Here is a 16,666-nt window from a genome sequence, read left to right as displayed (position 1 = left end):
TCCCGACGGCGTTCTGTGTTCTCCAAAGTTTGGCCAACGGATTTCACTCATTCCCAGGATCTCAAGCTTCATGCGGCGTGCCTCATTGGCAAGTTGTGCCAATTTACCCTGCTGGGCTAGGGCTAAAACGTTTCATGTTCCTATTCGTGTCCGTTGTTTCGCGCTAAGAGTCGTCGCCGTAAAATCAGTCCGTATTCTTTCATTATCGGATTCTCGAACAAATTGATGTTTCGGGAACAGTAGGTTGTTGGCCCAAGGTTCCCTATCCATTATGATGGGGCTGCCATCTTAGGTATAGCTTCCGGGGAATAGCATTTCATACTCAGCTGCTGGATGCCAGAACAGACGCTGTTAGAGCCGCACCTCCTTGGTGAACAGACGCTCGGTCAGTCGGGTCAATTTGTTTAAAGTCCCACCCAACACCAGGACCAGGCTAGTGCGCTTTGGGCGGCACACGGTCGCTTTGATAGGGCCTGCTTGGGGACACATGTAGCTTTTTATAGGAGTTCAACAGAGCCCACTGTCGAACTCCACCACATCCTAGGCAGACCCCACAGGAGTCCTGTGACAGGACGCACCCTCTCACTCTAGCTGATGTCAGAAGGGCAACAGTGCCCAGGCTGCACTACCAGCTAAGTACGCAACCCTTAGCTGGCGGTCAATTGTCATCGGAAGACCCGTGGAAGCGTGAGTATTGGAACTTGCGAGGACCAGAGCTATGTTAGGCGCCCCTTCCCAAATATCAACTCACCATTTCGCAACCGAATTGTATAGATCACAGTCAGCATAAACGATCAAAAAAGCTAACAGTTCTCAAGAGAAAGGTGAAAGCCTATACTTCAGGGAATTATTAGGATGCAAAAATAGTTGAAGGTGTATCCATTTTGGCTTATTGTGGCTTATTATACCAGTTATTAGAGACTTCTGGTTGTGCGTGTAGAACTTAAGTCATGTGCTTCAGGAAGTTTTTGGATGACTCTGATTAAAAAAGGGCACAAGCCATGGTTGTTCTTTTGCTACGTTTGTAGACCTTAAAACCTATACTTCAGGGAATCCTTGGATGACCTGAAACGGAAAAGTTATTGAAAGCGACTCCAACTCCAGGCGTACGTATTAAAAAGAGCATGAACCATTAGAAAAACAGGCCTTTAGATACGCGTGTAGATCCATTTATTTTTATTTTCAGCCTAAGGCTGGATTGGCCTGTCCAGAGTGTAAAATAATCGAAAATTTCTAGTGAAGTTCATTTTTCTTCATTTGTCAGTTCACTTCCGACACATTCATAGTCGGCTCTGGACAGTCAATATTCAGTTGAATATTAGTCATTGAATATTTATGCACATTTTACAAATTGATAAATTTTCTGAAATCTGAACACGTTTCAAATGAGTAAAGTGATTTATCACACAGGACTGAATCCGATTTTCATCCGCGAGGCACTTTCAGCGGTAAACATCAACATAAACAATGCTAATTATGTTTTTTCTGCACATAGTAAACACATTCAGTGACAGTCGAATGAATGAGTTCGTGGAGTAGTCGTCTGACTATGTCATTCTATGTTTTGAATATTCATGCGATGTTTGTCAAAATTCGGACCGAAGTTGCTTCATGAAGATGAATATTTTAAGCTCTGGGCCTGTGCCATTCATATCGATCCATGGCTGCACGTCGCCAACCACGCAGTCTGCGGAGGGTCCGCAAATAGTCCTCCACCTGATCGATCCACCTTGCCCGCTGTGCACCTCGCCTTCTTGTTCTCTTCGGATCGTTGGTGAGAACCATTTTCGCCGGATTACTGTCCGACATTCTGGCTACGTGCCCGGCCCACCGCAGCCTTCCGATTTTCGCGGTGTGAACTATGGATGGTTATCTCAACAGCTGCTGATGCAACTCGGGGTTCATTCGCATTCTCTACCTACCGTCCGCCATCTGCACCCCACCATAGATGGGACGCAGCACTTTCCTTTCGAAAACTCCAAGTGCGCGTTGGTCCTTCATAAGCATCGTCCAGGTCTCGTGTCTGATAGGCGTGTTGTAGATAATCAGTTTGGAGTCCAAAATACGTACGATTTTTTCTCCGAATTTCTCTACTGGTATCGCTATCGGAGGTCACCAGTGAGCCCAAGTACACAAATTCTTCAACCACTTCGATTTCATCAACACCGATGCAAATTCGTGGTTAGTGGCTTACACAAATCATACTACCCGTGTCAATCCCTGCCCTTCGTTTTACTCCCTCCAAAGGGATGTTGAATAGCAGGCAAGAAAGACCATCACCTTGCCGTATACCTCAGCGCGTTTCGATAGGGTTGGCCATTTTTGTCAAATACAATGTTCGATATCAACAATGTTCTTTGAAGAAAAAGTCAGATTTTTTATACTGTCAGTAAAGTTTTAAATACCGAAAATACCGTCTCTATTCTCCGTCTCTAATACCGGTATTTTCGGTACTCAATATTAGCTGGTAATACCGATATTATCGGTTTCGGTACTACCGGTTAGACCAAGACCACCCTAGTTTCGAAGGAACTCGAGAGTACCCCTGAAACTCGAAATACGCACATCACCCGAACCAATGTCGCCTTAATCAACCGTATCAGTTTATCCGGAAATCCGTGTTCGTGCTTTAGCTGCCGATCGATTGTATCATATGCGGCTTTGAAGTCGATGAATAGATGATGTGTGGACACGTTGTATTCGTGGCATTTCTGCAATACCTGACGTACGGCGAACACCTGGTCCGTGGTGGAGCGTTCAAACTTGTACCAAACTAATTAAAACTTGATTCCAATGTTAACTATCAGTGCTTTGTAATATTTGCTTGGAACATATCAAATTTTGGCCGAATAACACTTGACGGTAGTGAATCTGTCGGTGTTTCGTGAAAATGTATAATTCTGAATAACAAATAAGAGTTTAATTCGTATCAGGTTTTATTGCTCTAAGCCCTTCTTTCACTCTACAATGCAATATACTAATACCAGATACTAAATTTGCAATGTTTCAGCTTGACGACATTCCCGAGGAGCACAAAAAGAAGCATAATGAAGCACTTCTACCATGGAGAAATAATCACCTCGCAGCGGATAATCTTGCTTGTTCTCACTCCACATCCCAACGGACGCCGCAGTAGATACTGCTGAATGTCAGTCTGAGCGTGGGATCCGGTTCCGGTTAATGAGGTCAAAGGAGCATCTGCTTGGAGCGTTTTTTTTTTGCTTCAACCGGAATAGTAGCTAGTTTGGAAAGTATTTCACATTTTTTCACCAAACGTCAAGCATAATGCAACGGGTAATTCACATCCGGTCTTGAGCGAAAGCGGAAAAAGTCTTCTAATGCTCGTTTAGCTCCTTCTGATAAAAGAAAGTTCTTCAGTAGAAAGTCACATTTTAAAGTGCATGTGAGATAAATGGAGAAAATTATTTGAAAAATGTTACTTTTGCTATGTTGATACCTGTAAAAGTTGCAGCGTTTTAAGAATAAAAGTGAATTCATTTGAATGTTTCCCGGAAGCTATGAACGAAGAAAATAAAGAATAATAAATTCAGAGGTGAACCAGTCAAGAGCTTAAAGCCTCTTTAATAAAGAAGAAAAAAAAAGAATAATAAATATCAATCAATTAATTATACATTACGTAAACGCAGCAAAATGGAAATAAAAAGTGTACAGTCGTTGGTTACTTCATTGTTGAGACTGATGAATTTGTAAATGCGAAGTTGTTTTGATATGTTATGTTTTGTTATGATGTATTATGTGCATGACACATAACAGAAATGTACATGTTTTGTTTGAACTATGTTGGTACCAAAGTTTTGAACACAGCATGAAATTTTGTGAAGGTCGCGTCGTTAGGTCGTCACGCCATTCCTCGACACATCCTGGGATGGGGTGTGCCAAATTTCACGCTCGGCGACATCCTTTCATTTGGTGAATGTGTTCCTGTAGCCGCATCACCACCACCGTTCGCGTTCTGATTCTGGTGGATCGTGAGCAAACGTCTTGTTCATTACGGTGCGCGAGCGATGGTCGGTGACGGATGCCAGATTCAGCGCCCGAAGAAGGGGAGCTTGTGTTTTCAGTGATGAGAACGTGAGAAGGATTTCACTGACTCTGCCCGCATTACGTGAGACCTGTTCCATCAGTAGCTATATTGTTATCATTATATGATATTAAAATACCCGCCAGCTTCAAGGGTGCACTCGCAGATATTTCAATGGCAAGACGTGGTTTCAATTGGCTCCGCAACGTGTTACTGGATAATGCTGACGAGAAGGGATGTAAAGGATTTTCTGAATGGTAAATTTCATGCCTGGCTGAAGTGAAGGCTTGTTCGCCGTCAGAACGTGATAGAAGCTCTAATTTCATAGTGTTTGATCGTGAAGTCAATTAGTTTAAGATAACACTAACGAAAAGATCTTTGTAAGATAAGCAAGAGGCCCATTTGGTTGGATCCTAAAAGCATAAAAGTACATTCGCCAAGTTCTTCGTGCCTAGGACTAGGATGTCATTCTTATTTGACTAAAGAATTTTATGTAGGGGATTGTGTCTTTTTCAAGACAATCCCCGTGTCGAAACATCGGGTGAATAAAAAACTCGTAATAATTGCAATTCAGTCTTGCCGTTCAATAAATATAATTAAAACGTACAGTCGATCCATAATCAGGAAAAAATTACCATTTTTTAAACCACCGACACTCATCCCTATCATCTGGTTCACGGAAAGTCTATCAAATTCATCCAGGGCAGATGCTATTGAATTAACGAATTAACGCATTTGACTCTAAAAATCGAAGGCAAGAAAGATCAGAAATAATTGAAAGTACGTATATTCCACTTAACCAATTTCATGCTTCTGATGCCCTTAATTCATTGCACCGAGCCGGAATTCAGACGGGTGGTGGGCGGCCAACACATCCGAGTGAATAATTTAATAATGTTACTTTTACTCACCGTATTTTCTCCTGTTCGGAGGATATGATGCAAAAGTACACAAACGCACCGGAATGCAACGCGTGTCACTGCAGCAAATGAATTGAGTTATCCACCTAGTGGTAATCATGGTTGAAAATTTGAAGTAAATCAAACTGGAAGTTTTGGAATGTTTCAGCTCTTTGAGAGTTTGAAGTTCCAAATCACATCTCAACGATTCTTTCATAGCGAGGAAATAATGCTATTCGTAGAGCAGCGCGTTACTCGATAATGGACACGTGGCCATCAATTAAAAAGTTTGCGCTTCGATGAGTAAAATTTCTGAAGCTGATGTTGGCCATTCCCAGTAGAGACCATGTGAGCGGTGTGTTCTGTATCCCGAGAGTCAGCACGTGGAAGAATGAATGTGGTTCCCTCATACAAGAAAATGTCGGGCTGTTCGGAACATTTTCGATTTTATGTTATTGAAGTTTGTAATTCGGTTTAGCCTGTAGAATATTCAATATGGTGACAAAAGTTTTTTTTTTCGCAAAGAAAAGTTTCTGGGTGCACACATAATTCAATTAATTACTGATACAGATGCTCAAACAACTCTTGGTTTATTGAATCGAGGTAACCTCTTGGACAAGTAACAGGAAAGTTATGCATCAAATAAAAGGGGGTATAATGAAGTTGGGCGGTTGACACATTATGAACTATTATACTCTGGTTTTACTTTCTACTTGGTACCTAAACTATTGTCCAGTTGGACTATAAGAATAAAAGACTGATTGCCAGTTATGTTCCAAGTGATTGGATTTTCGTTAGAGACTAAACTTTATTTTTCTTGTTAAGGATTTTTGCTTTTCAATAAAAGGCACGCGAGTTCCTCTGAATCGAGTCTGAAACTCCTGTTCGGATAGCTTTAAAAGTTAGCATAAGTATAGTAATTTATTGAAAGCTTTATATTTCTTTATTGTGCAAAGGGAGTCAACAGCTCAACGAGTCTTTGCTACACGAAAAAATCTATGATTCGACCTCATTTTCTCCGTATAAGAAATTCTGCTTCTTTTCCAGCAATGATAATTTTTGAAACTTCTCACAGATATTAACAAATAAACATACAATTTGTATCCCCATTTTATTGTGCAGACCATTCAGAGATTGGGCATTTTTTCATACCACTGTCACAGTGGACAACATTCGCTATCCGTTTCAAGCTCCACCAATAACCAAAAAGCGTGATGTGGCAAAATCGCACAGGATGTGCTGAATGCCCAGCAGCAGCATCATCATCATCATCAGCTTAACACTATCACTGAAAAAAAAAGCATCAATCATTTACTACTTACCGACACCGGAATGACCACCCGATGCAGTGGATGGTTGAGTTGGGTAGCCGGCGGCCAACAGCAGCGGTCACTGGACCGATAAACGATAAACTTGCGTACCACCTCTGCTATCCGGATCATCGAATGAAACAGCAGCCCACACTCGTACGTAAATTCATAAGCAACTGAAACAAGAACGTCCCATAAATATATAAAAGTTTTCATTAGAAGTACTAAAGAAGCAACATTCCAGAAATCCAAAATATGTTCAAAACAGGAGTATAAATGTATACACCTCATGGCTCATGCAACGTAGAAAATCGTTCACAAATCCTGCTATACATTCCAGCAGTGAAACATATTTCGAGCATAAGACAGGTTATTAGAAAGTATATTAAAGGGATACGGGAAGCACGAACAATCATGAAATCGTCATCATTTTCATCATTGAATGCTTAGGGGAATTGTGGGTAAAACCGACACTGCGGGTAAAACCGACACCACTTCAAATCTCTGATTTTAAGTGATTATCGGAAAGAACTTCGACACACTTTGAATAAACATTTGATTTCTAGTATTTCTAGTCATTTTGTAACTGGCGGAGACGTGTAAGAGTCATAATAAACAGACAATTAGCATTGATCACCATTGAGGAGATGAGTTATGTAAAATTTTGGCATCAGTGTATAAGCTTTTTCGACAATAATTTGTTGATTTTCAGTATTTAATCCATCTCTGATCCATAATTGAACATCATTTTGTGTATGTTGTGGAAAAATAGTTTACTTTTCTAATTATAAACATCCACATGAATCTCATCATTATTATGTTATCAGTTGGGGTAAATTGGACACTTGCCATCGAATCACGAAATTCCTCTGTTTAATTAGACACATCATTCGCATAATATAATTCAAGTATTGGAAAAGGGGGGCGCCGGGGAATATAACTTAATCATTGACTGATTACTTACCATATCATCATTGGGCGTGACAATAGGTCTAAGGGGTAATATTGAGTCATCAAGGAACCTACAGGTCGGATAACAAGATCACTAAAAGAAGAACAGTATTTTTAGGCTCATTTTGCTCTTAGATATATTTAATCCGTTCTCTAGTGTTGTTCTTTCGTGATCCATTTCCTCCTGTAGACATGTAACTTGTCACCTACGGAACTAGCCATTTTCATTTCTTGTCATAACTGCACCATATGCATTTAGTTTAAATCGCCGTTATAAACAACTTTTTAAAATAAGTGAAATTCAAATGTAGATCAATATTTACAGTAGTTAGTAAATTTGTTACTAACATTATTTTACTCTACATATTTTGCACCGGACCGACTAAAGAAAAGAAATTAAATAAAATATGATATGTGGTGATGATTTTAAATATATGAAATTTTGTTCAACCATCGTTTATGAGTGACCCCTAAACATGAATTTCATACACAAAAATCAAAATAAATGTTGTTAAACATTTTCAATTATGTGGTAACATCATTTAGAATTGTTCTGATGTTCGATTCCATAACGACTCGATGTGTCGGTTTTACCCTCATGTGGTGTCGATCTTACCCGCACCCCAGCTGTTTGGACTGGAAGATGGACTGTTCGCGTTTTCATCATAAATCAAATTTTATCAAGAAATATTGTCCTGAGACCTCATGGACTGATGCATGAAGAGCCAAAGTATGCTTGTATGAAATTTCTAGACCGGAAAATTGCTTCATAGATTGGGGAACTGTAAAGTTGCTTAAGGTGTCGGTTTTACCCACTTTTCCCCTAACTTTTTCTACAACAAATATGATTTTGAACAAGCATCAGAGGCGCGTGCTTACTTGCAACCTACATGCTGATACATTTACAGTTACATCAAACAACTGAAAACCGAAATACACCGCTCCGAAGTTACGAGGTGTTAATGCTAGAAAGAGATAACAGAGCTTGAGCTTGAGCTTGAGCTTGATTGACTGCTCGTAGTTGCTACTCCATTATGACCAGATCAGCTGTTCTTGCACAGGGAACCAACAGATGTTTGCTTGGGACTAGCACACATCTTCAATGTACAAGTACTGGTGATCTCATTTGTTAGGTCATACTGGCGCCTGCCACGTCAGAATGCAAGTCAATGTAGGGAAGGGGAGGAAATGATGATGCAATCACTCGCCCACTGCAAGCCGAATATACCTCTGCACTTGCCACGAGTTCATGCGGAATTTTTTGGAATTTCTGGGTTAGGTTAGAGAGGCAGAGGTATGTCTTGGTTAACGAGCTGCCAATGTGATAGATAGGAAAAGGTAACTGATGGAATTTCTAATTGGATGTAGGAAACGAGCTCTATAAGTTCATTTCCAATTCTAGCAGATTACTGTTAGAATACTCAAATTGAAGGTATAGGAATAGTAATGGAAACGGTATGGAAGTCCATTTCCAGTTCTAGCGATTGCTAGAACATGAGAAATAAAGAGAAAGATACAAAGTAGGAGAATGGAACGGACCTAGGATTGAACCCACGACCTCCTGCGTATGAGGCAGATGCAGTAGCCATATGACTACCAAGCCCACCTCGAAACAAGAGAGATCACGCACTGAACTGATTAATTTATTACCGGCCGCGCAATGCAGAACACAATAATTCGACCGACCACGCGATCGTTCTGCTGTCCGCAACATGAGAGATCACGCACTGAACTGATTAATTTATTACCGGCCGCGCAATGCAGAACACAATAATTCGTCCGACCACGCGATCGTTCTGCTGTCCGAAACATGAGAGATCACGCACTGAACTCGTTAATGCTAGAAAGAGATAACAGATAGGAAAAATAACACGGTGTGTAGTGCTTCCCCGAGTCACCTTAAAAGTAAAAATTTCACTGTAATAATAAAAAGTGAGAATTGGAAAGTGTAAAGTGAGTAGACAAAAGTTTGAAATGAGCAGGAAGGAGAAAACGGCAAGAAAAAAAAAAGAAAACGGAATTGAAGAAAAAAAAAAAAAGAAAAACGGAAATTAAGGAAAAATCTGAAGGTAAAAAAGGAAGAAGGGAAAGGAAACAGCAAGAAGAAAGAAGGAAAAAGAATACGGAAAAAGCAAGAAGGCAGAAAACAAAAAGAAGGAAGAATAAATTTGAAGAAAAACAGAAGGAAGTAGGAAGATCCAAGAAGAAAGAAGAAAAAAGAGATTGGGTGAAACAAGAAGGACGAAGGGATTGAATGAAACAAGAAGCAAGTGTAGAAGAAAGAAGAAAGCACAGAAAAGAAAGAAGAAGGAAGTACGAGGAAGGAAAAAGGGGAAGAAGGATTAAACGAAAAGAAACGGACAAGAAAGAAGGCAAAAGAAAGATGAAAACAGGAAGGAAGCAGTAAGGAAAAGAAAGCAGGAAAAGAAAAAGGAAGCAAAAGGAAAGAAGTCCTTCTTTATTTTTTGCTTACTTTCTTCCTTTTGTTTTATCTTTTTTCCTTTTGTTTTATCTTTCTTCCTTTTTTTCCTCAATCTTCTTCATTTCATTCATCCGTCTTCCTTTTTCGACTTTCTCATACAACAAAGTTCAACCAACAAGCTGTCAGTTCTCCTTTATTCCTATAGGACCACTCCAACACTGAACTTTTGATAGTAAGCTCCCGAGCAAATATGCATAACTTATTGATAACAAACATTTAGTTAGGGGACGTATGTATGAAATGCGCCACCACCTTTTCTTGGTTTATAACCCAAATTTTGTCTCAAAATCGCAAACAGCTAAACCCAAAAAATATTTGTATGGCGTCAAGCGAAAAAAATCAGTCAAAAATTCTGTATTGAAAATTTTAAAAATACAATATTAATTTCGGCATTTACGTCCTCAATGCCTTTTCATTAGACACAAAAAATATGTTCTCCTTATTACCATCAGTCTGAGACATTAACTAACTTAGAGGATAGAGTTGACACAATTCTTGTGCAAAAGAGTTTGAAAATTGTGATGAAAAATATTGGAATATTTTGATTATCATTTTTGGGTGGCGCATATTGCCCATCATCGTTCATTTTGGATTGAAATTCTCAGTTTTGGAATAAAATAGTTTTGTGGCAATATTGCTGGCTTAACATGGAAATTTTTGGACCATATTATGACTGATATGTTGGATTATTATAAACAGTTCGAAAATACATGTTTTCGGAGGAAATCTCTATTAAATTAAGTGATTAGCTTAGTGGGCGCATATTGACCGCATCTCCCCTATCAGCCATCACTGTTTTATCAACCAAAACAGTTAAATTTTTATTACCGACTTCTTTATGCAATGAAAAACTGTTGGCATTCACGAGGATTCGAACTCGAATAAACAGATAGTTCATGTTTAAATTAGTGTGAGATCAGTTTAATGATCTAAACGCAATCAATCATTATGGGCTATCTAAAACAGTCTATTTTGGACCAACGATTGCCAACCCCTTCAAACGGGGCAAGTGGGGCCTATTCTGATCTATACTGTCGAACGAAACTAATTTGAAGAATGTAGATATAATGTTCATGTAATTTCTGAGTCGTAGTATTTCAGATCATTGATGGAGGTTTATTGCTTGTCAGACTTTTGTTTTTGGCAAAAGAAAGGGATTCCAATGTGTAGATATAAAACCAAGACAACAGCCGGTTTACGGTTTAATTGTCTGTTGTCTGGCTTTACATTAGCTTGATTTCTTACCAAATGTGTTAGATGGAAGAGATAAGCAAATCTTTGTTCACTTTTCGAATGAATGTTCATTTGTTTAACACAAATTATCACATAAATTAGGATTTCAAAAGGAACAATTTTATTCAGGCGGTGTTGTAAATTTGTAATAGAACGAAATGGCCAATTTATGTCTTAAGCACTTTATTTATCTGAACATCTGTGCATCTGATGCGAAGTTTAAAAATAACAAAACACAAGACAAAATCTGTTGATCTGTTGTAGAATAAGTAGGGAAAATGACGGGTTTGGCAAGTTTTGTTCTACTATTGGCAGGGGGGTTTTTTATGACTGACTAGGCTCAAATTTGGCCTAAACATTCTTTGCATATGTTCTAAGAATATTGTGGCCAAATTTCATAAAATTCGGTAGACAGAAACCCCCCTGCCAATGCCGTCTTTCCCCCTAGATTGTTTGCACTGTAAACGGAAAATTTTGCATAGTTATAACCATTGCTATTTTACATGAGGGAGATAATTTTCAGAAAGTAAAATACACATTTGGTAAATCAACTGTACACTACTTTTTAACAACTAAACCAACGATATCATCTGCATTTGATTCAGATCCATATGATATATAAGTGTCGAAGTTATTTTTCACTAAACAACAATCTAAAAACAGGCAAAATGGCTCTATGGATAATGTTGTTCAAATATGTCCCACTTGCCCCATGTATATTAAAAATCAAGGGATAGTGAAAATTGCAGATTTTGGCAATGATCAAAACTTTTAAATCGTTTGTGAAGTCACACAATTATTTAATTGCTTAAAATATTTACTTTCCACATCAATGATGAATTTAGAAACGACTATTTTGTCGGAAACCCATTGAATTAAAATAAAAGTAATAGATTTTGCCGGTAGTTTAACGTCATGCATTAGTATGGTACCGCAAATGGTTTTGATTCCAACTTTTTTTTTGTGTCAGGCGAATTCGTTGATGATTCTGCTTCATCTTTCTAGAACATTGTTACCATTGAAAACGTTCACCGATTAATCGACAGACATAGTACCCACTTACCCCGTATTTTCACTTGCCCCGGGTACCTTAAGTGGAAACCCCAAATTACCATGACTTTCAATTGTGATGAGAAGTGACATATAATTAAAAACAAAACGGCATTTGATATGAGTATCTTTTGTCAAATAATTTCATTGGATTAACGGAACAGGTCTCCAAGGACACACGCTCTGACACACCATGAGGGCAGCAGTGACTATGTCCAAGGGCTTAATAACCACTCCTCACGGCCTCTGCGAGTTAGGGGCCTGCCAAGAACGGGGTGGGGCTTGGCAGCGAGCTCTGTTAAATCTCTACAAAAAGCTGCATGTGCCCGCAAGCAGGCCCTATCAAAGCGACCGTGTGCCGCTCAAAGCGCACAGGAGCCCAAGAAGTGCCAATTGGCACATCAGGATCAATCCCAGCGAGATCCTGATTATTGCATTTAGGCCGCGTGTTAACGGACCTTGTCTTGGATATCGTAATGTTGTGAAAGCGAGAGCTCGTAGTCTGACATTCTACTATCTTAGTAGAGCCGGGTGACACTGACTCGAAAAGACGAGTGGGCTAATGACTAGGCTGTGTTCCGTCTAGAACCGCGGCGGGCCTTGTAGCACGCTGTTCAATGCTGCCACCAAGCTTTGCCTGCTGCGTGGGAGTAGGCTCAGATGCCCTTTCCTGACTAGCGCTGATCTGGCTCTGAACAACGTAAGTGTCAACCTTTGCATGGTCAAGATAACCATGGGATCATTAAAGGCGACCACTCCAGTAGGATTTGACGGCAGCTGGTCAGTAGGGCAAAGCGGAAGTCGAACGCATCTCGATCCGCAAAGAAAGCTAAGGACAGAGGCGAGGCCTTGTTGGTGAAAACTGATAAGGAAAAGTACGCTGAAGTCCTTAAATTGATGCGGGCGGCCAAAAAGCTTTCGGCGCTGGGTCAGGACGTGCGAAGTGTCAGACGCACCAATACCGGTGAAATGATCATAGTTCTGAAACGCGGAGCGCAGTCTAGTGGGACTGACTACAGGAAGCTGGCCAAAGAGGTCTTGGGTGACGACGCCGAGGTGAGGTCGTTGGGGGCGGAAGTGATCCTCCAGTGCAAGCAACTGGACGAGGTCACGAACGCGGACGAAGTCGTCTCTGCCGTCAAAGACCAGTGCGGTACAGAGGTCGAGGATACCTCTGTACGCCTAAGAGGCGGTCCCTTTGGTACGTAGGTAGCCTACCTTAGGTTATCGGTTGCGGAAGCCAAAAAGGTAATGGAGCGAGGGAAGTTGAAGATCGGCTGGTCAGTATGCCCAGTGAGCAAACTTCAGCCGCCTTCAGGGAACAGGTGCTATCGGTGCCAAAAGTTGGGGCACAAGTTTTACAACTTTAAGGGCCCAGACCGTAGGAACCTGGGTCGTCGTTGTGGTGAGGAAGGGGCCCAAGGCGCAGGAATTCGATAAGGCACCAAAATGCCTCATCTGCGCCAGCAAAGAGCAAACCTGTAATCACCTTATGAGTGAATCTTCGTGTCCCATCGGAGAGACAAATAAGAAGAAGCCGTGCAAGTAACACATCTGAATCATAATCACTGTTCAACTGCCCAGCAGCTGCTGTGCCAGTCGGTCTCGGAGTCGAGAACCGATGTCGCCCTACTGTTCGACCCGTACAACGTCCCTGTCTATAACGGCAATTGGGTGGCGGACGGGTCTAGGATGGCGGCTGTTTGCGGCTGCTATTTTGGTGGTACAATTCTCTGTTGAGGGTGTCGCGATAGCCAAGAGCAATGGTGTGTTATACTGTAGATGCTATGCCTCACCAAGGTGGCCATTACAACAGATGTCCGATAGGCTATCGTCTGACCTCATGGGTCGTAAGCCGAACGTCATAGCAGGAGATTGCAATGCTTGGGGCAGCCGCTGCACCAATCGAAGGGGTCAAGCATTACTAGAGGCGCTAGCTCGACGCAGTGCTAGTCACCCTAGCAGCACAATTCACGTTGATTTGGTTGAAATATCTCATATATGACCAAATTTAGTCGTATATGAGTATAATAGACTGATTTACAACATGTGTGTTTCTCGGGTAATGATGGTTCCGCTAGCACGTTCATAAGGAACGGGGTCGAGTTATGGATTGACGTAACGTTTGCCAGTTCTGGTCTGACATCAGACTTGGACTGGAGGGTGGACGAGGGTTACATCCATAGTGATTATCTCGCAATTCGCTTTAAGATCAACTATGGCGTGAAATATCCGAGGCCCAGGGATCCCTGTCAGGTCCGTGGGTGGCGAACCAATCACTGCGACAACGAAGTTTTCACCGCGGCCCTGGGACTTGAAACCAACACTGAAAGTCTAAGCGGGGATGCGTTGGTAGCTGTCCTATCACGCGCGTGCAACGCCACCATGCCGAGAAAAGATCTACCAAGAAATGGCAGATGCCCGGTATACTGGTGGAGTTTCGAAAAGAATCAAACGATTGAAAAATATGTGGTAAAGCAGATTTGAAAAAATAAATAGAATTACTTAATTCGCAAGAAAAAAAAAATCGAAAAAGAACTTAATCTGGAAATTAGAATGTCTGTACCTGCGCTTCATTTTATTGACGTTGAGGCGTTACCTGATTTTCAGGATATACTTGCATACCAACCCAAGTAACCAAAAGTTTCTTAAGAGTACGTTTTTTTCCGTTCTGAAATGATGATGAAATTGGCCAAATTTTAATCCTTTCGGAATAAGCAGGAAAAAGTCATTGAAATTAAACTATATAAAAAAATCTCCCGTTGTCACCTGTTGTTATCCACTGTTAAAACCTTAAAAACCTTAAGAAAAGTTGACTTTCTTTGTATTTGGTTTTTGATTCCTGCCTAAAATATTGAATCAATCGAAAAACGGGACAAATTGAGGTTTTCCTAGATTACGACGGGACAGCACAATAAGGTCTTCGAAGCGGGACTGTCCCGTTAAATACGGTACGTATGGTCAGGTTGATAACTTAGGATCTCGTTTTTAAAAGAATAGAATGCTTAGCACGATATCTGATCAACGCGAAATTTAAAAGAAAATAGAAAACTCGTATTGGTAATGTAATTTGTTATTATTCAATTATCACATAATTGATAACTGAATTTCAAAATGATAATAAGGATAACTTAGCTTGTTAACAGTTTGTTAACATTTCAGTTATCTGCCATTGCTCAGGATAGTGCTTTATACCAATCGACTCACTTCAAAGAATCGAGGTGATGTCTGTATGTGTGTATGTATGTATGTGTGTGTGCAAAAATATGAGTCACTTTTTTTTACTCAGCATCATCCGATTCGTATTTAACAGGCTGTATTCGACGCGGATTGTGGTCTTGTTTTTCGCCATTGAAAATTGGCCTGATCGGCTGTTGCGTTCCAAAGTTATTGACAAAACATTGTGTTTTGCTCTTGGAATAAATGAAAAAATCGAACACATTTTTTTTTCTTAGAAATTGCTGCAATGCAATAAAATGAACGCAAATAGATGTGAATTGAAGGAAATAGTGGAATCTATATGTTTAATGTGCTATTTTGACCTCTGTAATGTATTTTATTTATTTTCACAATGCGCGAGAAAGGCACCACCAACGCTAAGTGGATTAATGTTGGATTTTTTTATTATTCGATCTGCTTTTTTTAAACTTCCGTCATGCTTCCTGTAGGGATTGAGACGGATATTGATAATATAAATATAAACAGAATAAGAGGGCATATACATTGGACACGAGTGCCAGATGTGTGAGTGACAGATGAGCGGAGTCAGCTTCAGTTTTGTGATGTATTTCGCGGGAAGCAGTAGTGCTTCGGAGCTGCTGCGGATCGAGCAGCAGCTGGAGACGGCTGATTCGGATGCAGCCGTCTCCTGAGGACACGACAATGGCCAAGTCGGTACGTTATGATCAGTGGCGCTCCCGAAATTATACGCTCGGTCGCAAGTGGAAAAAAAATCGGAATCGCGAGTGCTTGTTTTGTTTGAAAAAAAGTACACGGAAACGCAATAATAATAAAGTTTCGTTTGTGACATGTATGACACTGGGAAAAAAATTGTTTGCAAAAATAGAATGTGTGACACCATAAAAATTATTTTTCTTAAAAAGGTAAATTTCTCATTCGAGACAACCAGAAATTTTATCTGAATATATATATTATTTGTATATCGCTTGGAGATATTTATGTGTGCGCTGATAAACTAAGTGGATTAAATCTATAGATTTCAAAGTGTGGATTATTAGTAGTGTGAACTAGACAATAATTTTCCGAAAGGTAATCCCTAATAAAGTAAACAATCATTCCCCCGAGAGGGTATCCCTGATGAGGTAAACAATCATTCCCCTGAGAGGGTACACAATAATTCCCCCGAGAGGGTAAACAATAATTCCCCCGAGAGGGTAAACAGTAATTCCCCCGAGAGGGTATCCCTGATAGGGTAAACAATTATTCCCCCGAGAGGGTACCAATGTATGAATATGTAAGCAAATAGTTGCGTATAATGTTGTTAATGATTGTTTTCTGATTTTGATGCAAGATTGATGTTCTAGAGCCTGGTAAGTTCTATCCATGACTGCATTCCGAGATCAGTGTTTGTATTGAGTTTGGTGATAGACAATGTAAACAAACAGTAGAAAAGTAAGCAAAAAGTTGCGTAGAATGTTGTTGATGATATTTTTTTGATCTTAATGCAAGATTGATGTTC

The 16,666-nt window shown here is 40.3% G+C and overlaps 1 protein-coding gene across 1 annotated transcript in view; it reads left to right on the top strand.

Moving 5' to 3' along the window:
- LOC134226196 (GTP-binding protein Di-Ras2) overlaps positions 1–16,666 on the top strand; it is a 406,254-nt gene that overhangs the window by 185,965 nt on the left and 203,623 nt on the right. The window lies entirely within an intron of this gene.

Source organism: Armigeres subalbatus, chromosome 3, assembly GCF_024139115.2.
Source record: "Armigeres subalbatus isolate Guangzhou_Male chromosome 3, GZ_Asu_2, whole genome shotgun sequence".
In the NCBI taxonomy this organism is placed as follows: domain Eukaryota; kingdom Metazoa; phylum Arthropoda; class Insecta; order Diptera; family Culicidae; genus Armigeres; species Armigeres subalbatus.
The sequence above is the reverse complement of the archived record's forward strand: the minus strand, read 5'-3'. Positions and strand labels throughout refer to the sequence as shown.